Source organism: Perca flavescens, chromosome 13, assembly GCF_004354835.1.
Source record: "Perca flavescens isolate YP-PL-M2 chromosome 13, PFLA_1.0, whole genome shotgun sequence".
NCBI classification, from domain to species: Eukaryota; Metazoa; Chordata; class Actinopteri; order Perciformes; family Percidae; genus Perca; species Perca flavescens.
Window position 1 is genome coordinate 31,481,724 of NC_041343.1, and position 12,500 is coordinate 31,494,223.

A 12,500-nucleotide genomic window follows, 5' to 3' on the forward strand; every position below is an offset into this window, starting at 1 on the left:
CAGCCCCTCCACACCCAGAGCCTTGAGCATTTCTGGACGGATCTCATCAATCCCGGGGCTTTGCCACTGTGTAGTTGTTTGACTACATCAGTGACTTCCGCCTGGGAAATCGACGACAATCCCCCGTCATCCTCCAGCTCTGCCTCTAACATAGAGGGCGTATTAGTCGGATTCAGGAGTTCCTCAAAGTGCTCCTTCCACCGCCCTATTACCTCCTCAGTTGAGGTCAACAGTGTCCCATCCTTACTGTACACAGCTTGGATGGTTCCCCTTCCCCTTCCTGAGGTGGCGAACAGTTTTCCAGAAGCACTTTGGTGCCGACCGAAAGTCCTTCTCCATGTCATCTCCAAACTTCTCCCACACCCGCTGCTTTGCCTCTTTCACGGCCGAGGCTGCAGCCCTTTGGGCCCTTCGGTACCCTGCAACTGCCTCCGGAGTCCTCCGGGATAACATATCCCGGAAAGACTCCTTCTTCAGTCGGACGGCTTCTCTGACCACCGGTGTCCACCACGGTGTTCGTGGGTTACCGCCCCTTGAGGCACCTAAGACCCTAAGACCACAGCTCCTCGCTACAGCTTCAGCAATGGAAACTTTGAACATTGTCCACTCGGGTTCAATGCCCCCAGCCTCCACAGGGATGCACGAAAAGCTCCGCCGGAGGTGTGAGTTAAAAGTCTGTCGGACAGGGGCCTCCTCCAGACGTTCCCAATTTACCCGCACTACACGTTTGGGCTTACCAGGTCTGTCCAGAGTCTTCCCCCACCCTCTGACCCAACTCACCACCAGCGCTCCATTTACTCAAGCTGGGAATGTTATTGTGTGTGTGTGTGTGTGTGTGTGTGTGTGTGTGTGCATGTCTCTGTGTGTGTGTGTGTGTGTGTGTGTGTGCATGTCTATGTGTGTGTGTGTCTGTGCGTTTCTGTGTGTCTGTGTGTGTGTGTAACACACAATATAAAATGAAAAAGAAACTCCCCGTCGGGGAATCGAACCCCGGTCTTCCGCGTGACAGGCGGAGATACTGTCCACTATACTAACGAGGAGGGACATGAAAAATCATCTGATCCCATCCAAGATATCAGTGGACGAGGGTATCCTCGGCAAAAACTGAGTCACAAAAGATAAGACTACATAACAATCGTAGTGAAAATGTATGTCGAGGAATCAAACCCACGATGGGTGTAATATGTTTTTGGCCACAATTGGGATTTTGGGGGCGCTGTTTCCCATTTAAGCAGTTGATTTTGTCTTCTGGCAAATTTGGATTATTGTGTGTGTGTGTGTGTGTGTGTGTGTGTGTGTGTGTGTGTGTGTGTGTGTGTGTGTGTGTGGTGTCTGTGCGTGTCTCTCTGTGTGGTGTGGTGTGTGCTGTTCTGTGCGAGTCTCTGTGTGTGTCTGTGCGTGTATGTGCGTGTCTCTGTGTGTGTCTCTGTGTGTGTCTGTGCATGTCTCTGTGTGTCTCTGTGTGTCTGTGCGTGTGTGTTTGTGTGTGTCTGTGCATGTCTCTGTGTGTGTGTGTGTGTGTGTGTCTGTGCGTGTGTGTTTGTGTGTCTGTGCGTGTCTCTGTGTGTGTGTCTGTGCGTGTGTTTTTGTGTGTCTGTGTCTCTGTGTGTGTGTCTGTGCGTGTGTTTTTGTGTGTCTGTGCATGTCTCTGTGTGTGTGTGTCTGTGCGTGTGTGTTTGTGTTTCTGTGCGTGTCTTTATGTGTGTCTGTGCGTGTGTGTTTGAGTGTCTGTGCGTGTCTGTGTGTGTGTGTGTGTCTGTGCGTGTGTTTGTGTGTCTGTGCGTGTCTCTGTGTGTGTGTCTGTGCGTGTGTTTGTGTCTGTGCGTGTCTCTGTGTGTGTGTGTGTGTGTGTGTGTTTGTGTGTTTCTCTGTGTGTGTGTGTCTGTCTGTGTGTGTGTGTGTGTGTGTGTCTGTGCGTGTCTGTGTGTCTGTGTGTGTGTGTGTGTGTCTGTGCGTGTCTCTGTGTGTCAACAAACATAAGTTATAGCATAATTATTAATTAGCATCTTGATTAATTAACCTTTTTTATGTTGTACATATATTTAACAGTGAAATAGATAGAGAGAGATACTTTATTTATCCCGAAGGAAATGAAGGTGTCCAATGGCTTATGCACAACATACATACACTGTGCAAAGAGCGTCACCAATAACAAAAAAATCTACCATTACAACCGTAGTAAAACACAATAGAAAACGAAAAAGATACTCCCCGTCGGGGAATCGAACCCCGGTCTTCCGCGTGACAGGCGGAGATACTGTCCACTATACTAACGAGGAGGGACATGAAAAATCATCTGATCCCATCCAACATATCAGTGGACGAGGGTATCCTCGGCAAAAACGGAGTCACAAAAGATAAGACTATATAACAATCGTAGTGAAAATGTATGTCGAGGAATCAAACCCACGATGGGTGTAATATGTTTTTGGCCACAATTGGGATTTTGGGGGCGCTGTTTCCCATTTAAGCAGTTGATTTTGTCTTCTGGCAAATTTGGATTATTGTGTGTGTGTGTGTGTGTGTGTGTGTGTGTGTGTGTGTGTGTGTGTGTGTGTGTGTGTGTGTGTGTGTGTGTGTGTGTGTGTGTGTGTGTGTGTGTGTGTGTGTGTGTGTGGTGTGTGAGTGTATGTGTCTGTGCGTGTCTCTCTCTCTGTGTGTGTGTGTGTGTGTGTGTGTGTGTGTGTGTGTGTGTGTGTGTCTGTGCGTGTCTCTGTGTTTGGTGTGGTGTGGTGTGCGTGTGTGTGTAAGAAATAAAAATAATCAGTCAAGCTGGCTATGCTTTATGAGGATACAAATCATAGTTGAATTATAGTTGTGTGTTTAGTGGAATACCGCACTGTGAAGAGCACTGTGACAGCTTAGTCATGCAAAATGAGAAAAGGATACTGTTGTACTGTTGTACAGCAGCACTGTATGACGGTGGTCAGAAAGCAACAAGAGTGCAGCAACAATGTTAATATCAGTTTGATATCAGTTTGACCATGAGAATAAGTTACTCCTCAACCTGTGACAGGCAACAGCGGCGCATTGTTCTTTCTGACCATCAGCATAGCTAAAGTCTGCCTAACAGCTGATGAAGAGGGCGTGTGCCAAAAGACTGGGACCAGTCTGTGCACCAACCAGGGGACGCCGAGTCTAAACCACGGTACTCCTCCAACTTTTAATAAACAAATCAAAATGCTCTTAGAGACTGATATATGAATTCATGTATAAGCCAGAAAATTCAGTCTGATGAGAGAAGCCTGTGTGCCTGCTCAACTCGGACCCATGTACACGTTTATGCTCTTATGATTTTACTTAAATAAATACTTGTTAAACTTTTAAATCCTCTCCTTGCCTACTTAGTGGATTTTGAAACACGACAAAGTAGTGACCCCGACGCGATCCACTAAGTGGCGCCAGAGGACTTTCCCCTGAATTGAGCAGACAGGACAGACTCCAGTTTTTCCTTCACTTCAAAACAGCGCGCTGTCAAAAATAAGGTAAGCAGAGACCTGTTAATATCTAACTTCTGCACATTGAGCATAACCAAATTTTTGAGTGAAGAAGAACAAGAGTGCCGTTGGTAAATTGAATGAAATCTTAAAGAGTATAAAAGAAAACTAAACAGTAAAACAAAATTGCAAAATAAGAACTGTTAACAGAGTGAAAAGAAAGCCTGTAAAAAGCTCCTGGTCTACTGTGACCGGGGAGTTGGGCAACAAAAAATAAATCTAAATTAGCCTGTAAAAAGCTCCTGGTCCGCCGTGACCGGGGAGTTGGGCAACAAAAAATAAATCTAAATTAGCCTGTAAAAAGCTCTTGGTCCACTGGGATCGGAGAGTTGGGTGACAAAAATTAAATCTAAATTAGACCTGTAAAAAGCTCTTGGTTCATTGAGACCGGAGAGTTGGGCAAAACTAAAATCAAAGAGGTAAACCTTCGAAGGTTCAATGGTCTGACAAGACCTATAAATTGGCTATAAGAGACTCGTAAAAAGCTTTTGATCTACAACTGGTCGGAAAGTTGAGTACATTGGGTGAAATAAAACCGTAAAAAGCTCTTGGTTAGAAAAATCGGAGAGTTGGTTTAATTTGACTTAATTAGAGGAATCGCAGTCGGTTGGTTGGTAGATACTGTAAAAAGCCAATGGTTGGTTATTCAATCGGTTGGTTGGTAGATACTGTAAAAAGCCAATGATTGTGAATTCACCGTAAAAAGCTCTTGTCTAGAAAAATCGGAGAGTTGGTTTAATTTGACTTAATTAGAGGAATCTCAGTCGGTTGGTTGGTAGATACTGTAAAAAGCCAATGATTGTGAATTCAGTGCAATGACAGAAAACGTTTTACATTTCGATACGGAGGCAGATTTTGAAGTATATTGTGAAGAGAATAAAATTACTAGAGCACTGTTTGATTTTGAGGTATACTGTGAAGAGGATAAAATTAATAAGGCACAGCTTGAAGTAGAAACAATTACTAGTGAAGGTTCATTGTGTGAAGTGTCCGAACAGACAGGAGAGAATACTTTAGGAAAAGAGTGAAACAGTAACAGGTAGTGGTGACGAAGTGAGTTTAGAGCTAGACTCAGATTTTGAGAGCAACATACAGCAGGACTAGAGACAGACTGACGTTACAGAGTCAAATTGACACTTTGAAAAGCAGAGAGAATTGTTCGTTGAAAATATATACGGTTTCTTATATATAGTGTGTTTCGGGTGCTGTTGGGAACTGTATCATGGCATAAAGAAGTGAAAGATTGTGCATACAGTGCTGAAATGGAAGAACTGAAAGCTTTTCTGTTGGTGAAACTGGGGAAGAAAGCACCGGGGGTCAGCAGAAACAATGGTTTGAGACAGGGATAAAGATACTCTGTAAGTGGGAAAAGGAAGGACTGTTGGCAGACATAGGGAGAGATGAGAGTGTATTGAGAACTTTGAATATCAGAGCAGATAGTCAGGCACGAGTGGCAGACACAGAATGGAAAGAAGAAGGGAGTAGTAGGTGGGGGCCTGCATGGGGGCGTAAACAAAAGAAAGCCGTGGAAAAAGATGTCACAAGGGGGCTGACTGAACTACTGGGTAAACTGAAAAGGAAAAATGATGAGTTGGCAACATCTGGTGGCACAACTGAAGTAGTACCAGAAAAGACTAATAATAACCCAACCACAGCCACTGCCAGCATGTACCCTTCCCTGCCACAACCAACAGCACCTCCATCCTACGAGGCTATAACAGTGGTTCAAGCTCCTGTGGTGCCAGTAAAGAGAGGTGTACTGGAAGTGAATGGAGGAGTTCTGGATCTGGACATCCCCCAACACAACGACCTGGCAAATCTGGTGAAATGCACAGCCGACCTGACTGACACAGTTGACAAAGTAGAAAATCAAATGCAGAGCAGAAATGAGCCAGCTCAAGGGGGAATCCATGGTTGGGACACAGTCACCATCAGGCCAAGGACCCCCAGGACCATCCACTGCATCACTCCAACTGCCACCATCACAATCAACGCCTCAACTCCTGCCCCAACCTGGGTCCCAGAGCACTCCTAGAGGGGGTCTGCAAGTGAGACCAACTCCTTTTGATCCATTTGTAAATGAGTATGCCCCCTCAGATAAAGTCTCCAAACACTCTGACTACACCTTCTCCAGCACACCTCAGCGGTTATAACTGACATATCCTCTACTGACGATGAAGATGAAAAGCAGCACAGAATTACAAAACACTTCACCAAAAGGGGTCCCCCACACGATGGAGCCATGCAGAAACTGCAGCTGCAAGGTGTGTTTGAAGGAGAAGCGAAGGTCATGGGTGAAGCAAGAAGAGAATATGACCTTAGAGACAGACCCAAAAAAGGGGGGACCGGAGCATTCCCTATTATGGAACACCCCTCAAGCAACTTTGGAGTGTATGTGCCATTTAAACACAGAGATCTGGAGGGGTTACTGGATGACCTCCCGCCAATCACCCAGGGAGCTGGACCATGTTGGCATCTTGATGTTTCGGTCAAGAACGGACATGTTCATGCCGCTCTTTTCCAGAAAAAAGGGGGAGACAGGTTAGTGCTAACCTACCACAGCTCAAAATTGGACACTATTGAACAAGGACAAACATCAGAGCAATGAATTAACGTTCAGTACTGAACAAAAACAGAAGGAGCTGAGACAACCCCACATCACTTTTGTAACCTCAGCCATCAATTTGGCAGACAAAATGGGACACGGAAAACCCCACAGCTATGAAGAAGTGGCAGCACAAGAACTGAAACTCAGGCCAGACCTGAAAAATGAACCTCTGCCAGATGCACAACATTGGCTGTACACAGATGGATGCTGCTACAAAGGAGAAAATGGAAATGTGTCTGCTTATGCGGTGATGGAACAACACGCAGACGGTACACACACCAAAGTGGACTCAGGAATAATACCACAACCTGCAGCACAAATGGCTGAAATATTGGCACTCACAAAAGCACTGCAGTGGTCAGAAGGGAAAAGGGTCAATATCTACACAGACTCAGCATACGCACATGGAGCGGTGCATATAGATGGACCACAATGGCAGAAGAGGAATTTCCTGACCACCAGCAAGACTCCTGTCAAGCACAAGGATCAACTGGTAACCCTACTGGGAGCAGTAAAAGCGCCAGCAGCAGTGGCAATAATGAAGTGCAAAGGACATGACAAAGCAGACACAAGGGTGGCAAAAGGAAATGAAGCAGCAGACCAAAGAGCCAAAGAAGTTGGAGGGTACACTCCCAGACAAATGACACTACAACCAGAGGAAGGACCAACAGAACTAACCACAGAAAACATAAAAGACATCCAAGAAGAGGCCGGACCATATGAACATTCAGAATGGCGGAGAAAAGGAGCATGCAAGGATAAAAACGGCATTTGTGTGTGTCTGTGCGTGTCTCTGTGTGTGTGTGTGTGTGTGTGTGTGTGTGTGTGTGTGTGTGCGTGTGTGTGTGTGTGTGTGTGTGTGTGTGTGTGTGTGTGTCTCTGTGTGTGTGTGTCTGTGCGTGTGTATTTGTGTCTCCGTGTGTGTGTGTATATATATATATATATATATATATATATATATATATATATATATATATATTGTGCGTGTGTGTTTATGTGTCTGTGCATGTCTCTGTGTGGTGTGTGTGTGTGTGTGTGTGTGTGTGTGTGTGTCGTGTCTCTGTGTGTGTCTCTGTGTGTCGGGGCGTGTCTCTGTGCATGTGTGTTTGTGTGTGTCTGTGCGTGTCTCTGTGCATGTGTGTTTGTGTGTGTCTGTGCGTGTCTCTGTGTGTGTGTGTGTGTGTGTGTGTGTGTCTGTGCGTGTGTATTTGTGTCTCCGTGTGTGTGTGTGAATATATATATATATATATATATATATATATTGTGCGTGTGTGTTTATGTGTCTGTGCATGTCTCTGTGTGGTGTGTGTGTGTGTGTGTCTGTGCGTGTGTATGTGTGTCTCCGTGTGTGTGTGTGTGTCTTTTTATATATGTATTTATTCATTCATGTATTCACTGAATTCCTTTATTTATACATTTATATATAAGTATGAGATTCAATTTTTTTTTTTTATTTCTGCATTTTTATTCTGTAACTGTAGTAAAAAAGAAACACACAATAGAAAATGAAAAAGTTACTCCCCGTCGGGGAATCGAACCCCGGTCTTCCGCGTGACAGGCGGAGATACTGTCCACTATACTAACGAGGAGGGACATGAAAAATAACTGATCCCATCCAAGATATCAGTGTCAGCTGTGCTGTTATAAAGAACTTACAAAAACACTGTATTACAACAGTAGTGAAAATTTCTCTCCGTCGAGGACTCAAACTCTTGTGTGCGCTGAGACCTTGTCCTTAACTCCATAAGCTTTCTCCATTTATTCTCTATGGTAGTTCTCACCATTACGGGTGTCATATATCTTTGGCCACAAGTGGGATTTGGGGGGCGCTGTTTCCCATTTAAGCAGACACACATTTTGTTTTGGTAGGAGCAACATTTATATAAATTTGATCGTCTAGCTAAGGCATAGGGACGAAAAAAATCCTGCTCACTTTGATTCTCATTGTGTTTTGTAGTAATTAATTAATCTAGCCGTCTATCTATCTATCTATCTATCTATCTATCTATCTATCTATCTACCTGTCTGTCTGTCTGTCTGTCTGTCTATCTATCTATCTACCTACCTACCTATCTACAGACCCAATCCTCCTGCTAGGACTGAGGAAACATACAAACGTCTACTTTCATTATAAAAATAAGAATATTTTTTTTACCAACACTGGACAAAAGACTTTCCCAAAATGCATCAGATAACAACAAAAGGGAGATCGTCATAGCTGCAGTCTCAGAAGCACTCCTATCAAAGCAGGCCTTCCTCTCTCTTAAACACAGGTTTAGCAGACTTATGATTTGTGTCTTTTTCTTTTAGTGTCTTTACTCCTATCAAAAAAGTGCAAAGAGCGTCACCAAAAACATAAAAATATATTATTACAACCGTAGTAAAAAAAAAAAAATAACACACAACAAGAGAAAATGAAAAAATTACTCCCCGTCGGGGAATCGAACCCCGGTCTTCCGCGTGACAGGCGGAGATACTGTCCACTATACTAACGAGGAGGGACATAAGTATTTCTGCTGCAGTTCCCCTTATATCCACAACACTGCGACCTATAGACGAGTGGCGCTGTTTCAGTGTGAGGAGTGAGTGAGTTTAGTTTTGCACCCTGTTATTAGGCGGCCTCTGCTGGTCAGAGAGTGGAACAGCAATAACAAATGGCAGAGGAGAAGAGTAACGCTGGTTTAAACAACATTTGTGTTTGCTCTTTCTTACAAATCAGTGCAATGTGCGTTTGGAGCGTGTGCCTGTTTGGGACGGCCGATTGGTTGGCTCTAAGTATGTTAGAAATCACGATTTTATAACCACGACATCATCTGACAAAATCACCAAACACATGAGTTAAAGACAACAGCTGTGCTGTGAGTGTCGCTGTATTTAATTGTAAAACTATCTCACACCAGGGCTTGACATTAACTTTTTGAGGACAAGTACATTTACATTTCACTTGTCCATGAACAAAAGATTTATCATTTTATAAATTTTTTTGTGTTTTGCTAATGCAGAATTTGAACAAACCGTTGAAAGCATCCAAACACTATCAACATTAATAAAATTCAGTTTAAACAGTAGAAACAAACATGTCCCAAGAATAGATTTCCCCTTCAACAAGAAAAATGGATCTCCAGACTCATAATACAAAGTTATACTTTGCACATCGGTGTGCAGAAGTTAATATATTGAGATTCTAAGTGAATATTTTAAAGTTTCTCATTACTTTCAGCTTCCTAGTCAATATTCTGAGTTACTAAGTCAATATATTACGATACTAAGCCAATATATTGAGATTAAGTCAATATTTTATAGTTTCTCATTACTTTCGCAATTTCGCGGATGTTTTTATGTTTAAAAAAAGAATCTTACTCTTTAACAGAAAGGTCGACCTCCTTAGAAATCCTTCCCATAATTTTGTCAGACACTTTTTGTTGTTATATTTTGTGAAAGCAACAATAGACAACCCAACAATCGCCGCAATATCAACACTGATGTATTTGGTCAAACATATTGTGATATGTGATTTTTTTTTCCATAAGCCCAGCTCTACGTGGAACAATCAACAAGTGAAGAAATAAAAAAATAAAAAACTGCTTCACACCGCTGATAAATGTCAACAAATATAATTAACTGTGAAGCAAACGACAGCAAGAAAACAGACACTTTGTATACTAGGCCTGCACGATTCAGGGAAAAATATGAATCACGATTTTTTAGCTTAGAATTGATATCACGATTCTCTGCCACTATTTGTTTTTCCCACAATGTGTAAAGTTGCATACATGAACCATGACAAAACAACACAAATTGGCAGCACCAAACAGATTTTTTTTTTTTTAGCACCTATAGCACATTGTGCATCACCACAAGCCTGTAAACATAGATGCTTCAATGAATAAAGAAAATAAAGTACATACTGGCCATTTAAGTACAGCATGCTACCAAAAATAGTGACATAACACATTGAACTAAATGTGGCCCTGATACTGGCTCTATCTGAACTCCTTGAACATGTCTTTACATAATTGGGCGGAGTGATTTGCTCGGAGCACCTGAGAAGCCCTGTGGTGAGGAGCAGGGGCTTTTCAGGTGTTGCGCTAATCCCTCCGTAATACCGTATACCGAGGTAAAATAGGGAGGAGGTTTGACGGTATCAAAATTTGGATACGCCCAACCCTAGTATGTATGGACTTATCTAACTCTGGGGGATATAGGGAATAAGACAAAGTCCCAATAAGTCGGCGTGTTCCTTTAAAGGGGGTCTTACCGTTCTTCACCAAGGCAGAGAAAGTCCGAGCCACCTCCGAACGTCACAGCTCACCCAGCGAGTCCCTTCGAGCTCCCAGGATGATGTACTGGTCTGACAGAGAGATGAAGAGATGAAGATTAACGTTAATGCAGAACATGTAAATCAGGGGGTTCAAACTCAACTTCCCAGAGGGCCACACTGGAAACTAAGAATCACACCAAGGGCCAGACAGGTTTAGTTTATTGACAGGCTTTTAAAAAGTCAAATATATTTGACTGTGTTATTGCAGGTGTCATATAGTCTTCTCACTTACAGTTTGGTCAACATAAAGTCCTGAAGAAGTCAGGAGAAAGTTCCTCGGCCATCATAGAAAAGAAGCGCCCAAACATGTTGGAAAAAGTGGCAAAAACGTAAGAATTTTTTTTTCCATATTGGAAAGGGTGACAAAACGTCAGAAAAATTTAATATTTTTGGAAAAAGTGAAAAAAATGTTGGAAAAAGTGGTAAAAACGTCAGAATATTTTTTTTAAAGTTGGAAAGGGTGACAAAACGTCAGAAAAATTTAAAAAACGTTGGAAAAAGTGACAAAAATGTTGGAAAAAGTGGCAAAAACATCAGAAAAAAATAAGAAAAATGTTGGAAAAAGTGACAAAAACTAGTTGATATGCGGTCCAGATCATAAACTGCGAGGGGCCAGATTTGGCCCGCGGGCCTTGAATTTGACACGTGATGCTAAGTGACAAATGCCAAAAATACATATTTGTTCTGCTATCTATTTTCCTTTTCTCTTTCTTTTATAATTTATTTCCCACTTAGCTAACCCCTGAACAAATCTAAATTGTCACTCATCTGGCGACAGCAATGTGCTTTCCTATGATGTGACAAGAGCTTGTGAATTAAACATTAAGAGGTTACGTTTTACAAATTTAGAGGCTGGCCGGCTGGCTGGAAAAGCTACTATTTGTCTACTGAATGTTTACTACTACATGTCTATTTGTTGAATGTACTGTCTATAATTAACACATGTCTACCAAAAGTCAAATTCCTTGTGTATGTAAGTATCCTTGGCCAATAAAAACCTGATTTGATTGATCATATGGGATGAAAAATGAAAGGAGCCTCGGGTGTAGCCTGTCACAGTCCTTCATTTGTGCCCTTCGTTTACACGCAAACGGAGAATTCTCCTCTGAAAGCAAGTCTTTCTAAAAACTCTGGCCAGAGTGGAGATTTTTGAAATTTTTGCACGTAAACTGAAATAAACAGAGGTTTAAGCAACCGAGAGAGAGAGAGAGGAAGTGATTGGTTGCTGTCGTTGCTATTTTCTGGATTCTGATTGGCTAACGTGGACTTGAGCTTCTCGTTACACCGCCACCTACAGGTTTGACTCAAGGGGGGTAAGCTTCGTTTCAGAACTCAAACCTCCTATGGTGACATTTTGTTGCTACCTGGCCATCACCTCCCGTTAGCATTCCACTGACTAGCATTCATTTAGACGTCACTTTGACAGCGAATAACTTTACATCTGAAGCGTTTAAAGACTCTATTTGTCCGTTGTTTATTTCTAAAGAAACACGACAATGTATAAAAGGCTCCATTACCTTGTAGCTCACGTTATGGCTCCGTAGCAGATGCTTTTTATAAAAATAGGCTAACGATTGTGTCATAACCACGAGACTTACTGTCACACAGTAGAGGAATTACCGTATAGTACAGGAGAAGCTCACAGGCAGTTTGGACTTCCATTATCTGTTTAGGTTTAATTACTAATGTTAACTAGCATGTTAGTGATCAGTAATTAGCCTGTGTCTATGTTATCTCCTTACATATACCTACGCTCTCCGTCTCTGTAAGATTGGGAATGATTGAGATTTCTCTCGGCACAGCTACCAGAAGACTTCACACTTTCAGACACGTTGCTCACGTCACATCTACGTCATCTCTCTCAGGCCAAAGAAAAAAAAAAAAAAAAAAAAAACTAGGACCAACGGCCGACCGTTGACTTTGTGTATCAGGGCCTTTACGGTGATATAAATGCAGTAACCGTTATACAAACAAATAGACGTTACCGCAACCGTTGAAATAGAAAAAAACAAAAAAATATCAGTTCATCATTCAGTCGACCAAATAGTTTAATAATTGATAAGCCCAACAGCTC

General features: G+C 42.5%; 1 long non-coding RNA gene and 4 other non-coding genes across 5 annotated transcripts in view; all 5 read right to left on the reverse strand.

Moving 5' to 3' along the window:
• Positions 1-12,500, reverse strand: part of LOC114566883 (uncharacterized) — a 64,083-nt gene that overhangs the window by 50,983 nt on the left and 600 nt on the right. The window contains exon 2 of the long non-coding RNA XR_003694109.1: positions 10,364-10,456. This is a non-coding gene — a long non-coding RNA (uncharacterized LOC114566883). The remainder of the gene's footprint in view (positions 1-10,363; positions 10,457-12,500) is intronic.
• trnad-guc (transfer RNA aspartic acid (anticodon GUC)) lies at positions 969-1,040 on the reverse strand. The gene has a single exon. It is a non-coding gene; the product is annotated as a tRNA-Asp (tRNA).
• On the reverse strand, positions 2,208-2,279 carry trnad-guc (transfer RNA aspartic acid (anticodon GUC)). Its single transcript has one exon. It is a non-coding gene; the product is annotated as a tRNA-Asp (tRNA).
• Positions 7,623-7,694, reverse strand: trnad-guc (transfer RNA aspartic acid (anticodon GUC)). Its single transcript has one exon. It is a non-coding gene; the product is annotated as a tRNA-Asp (tRNA).
• trnad-guc (transfer RNA aspartic acid (anticodon GUC)) lies at positions 8,532-8,603 on the reverse strand. The gene has a single exon. It is a non-coding gene; the product is annotated as a tRNA-Asp (tRNA).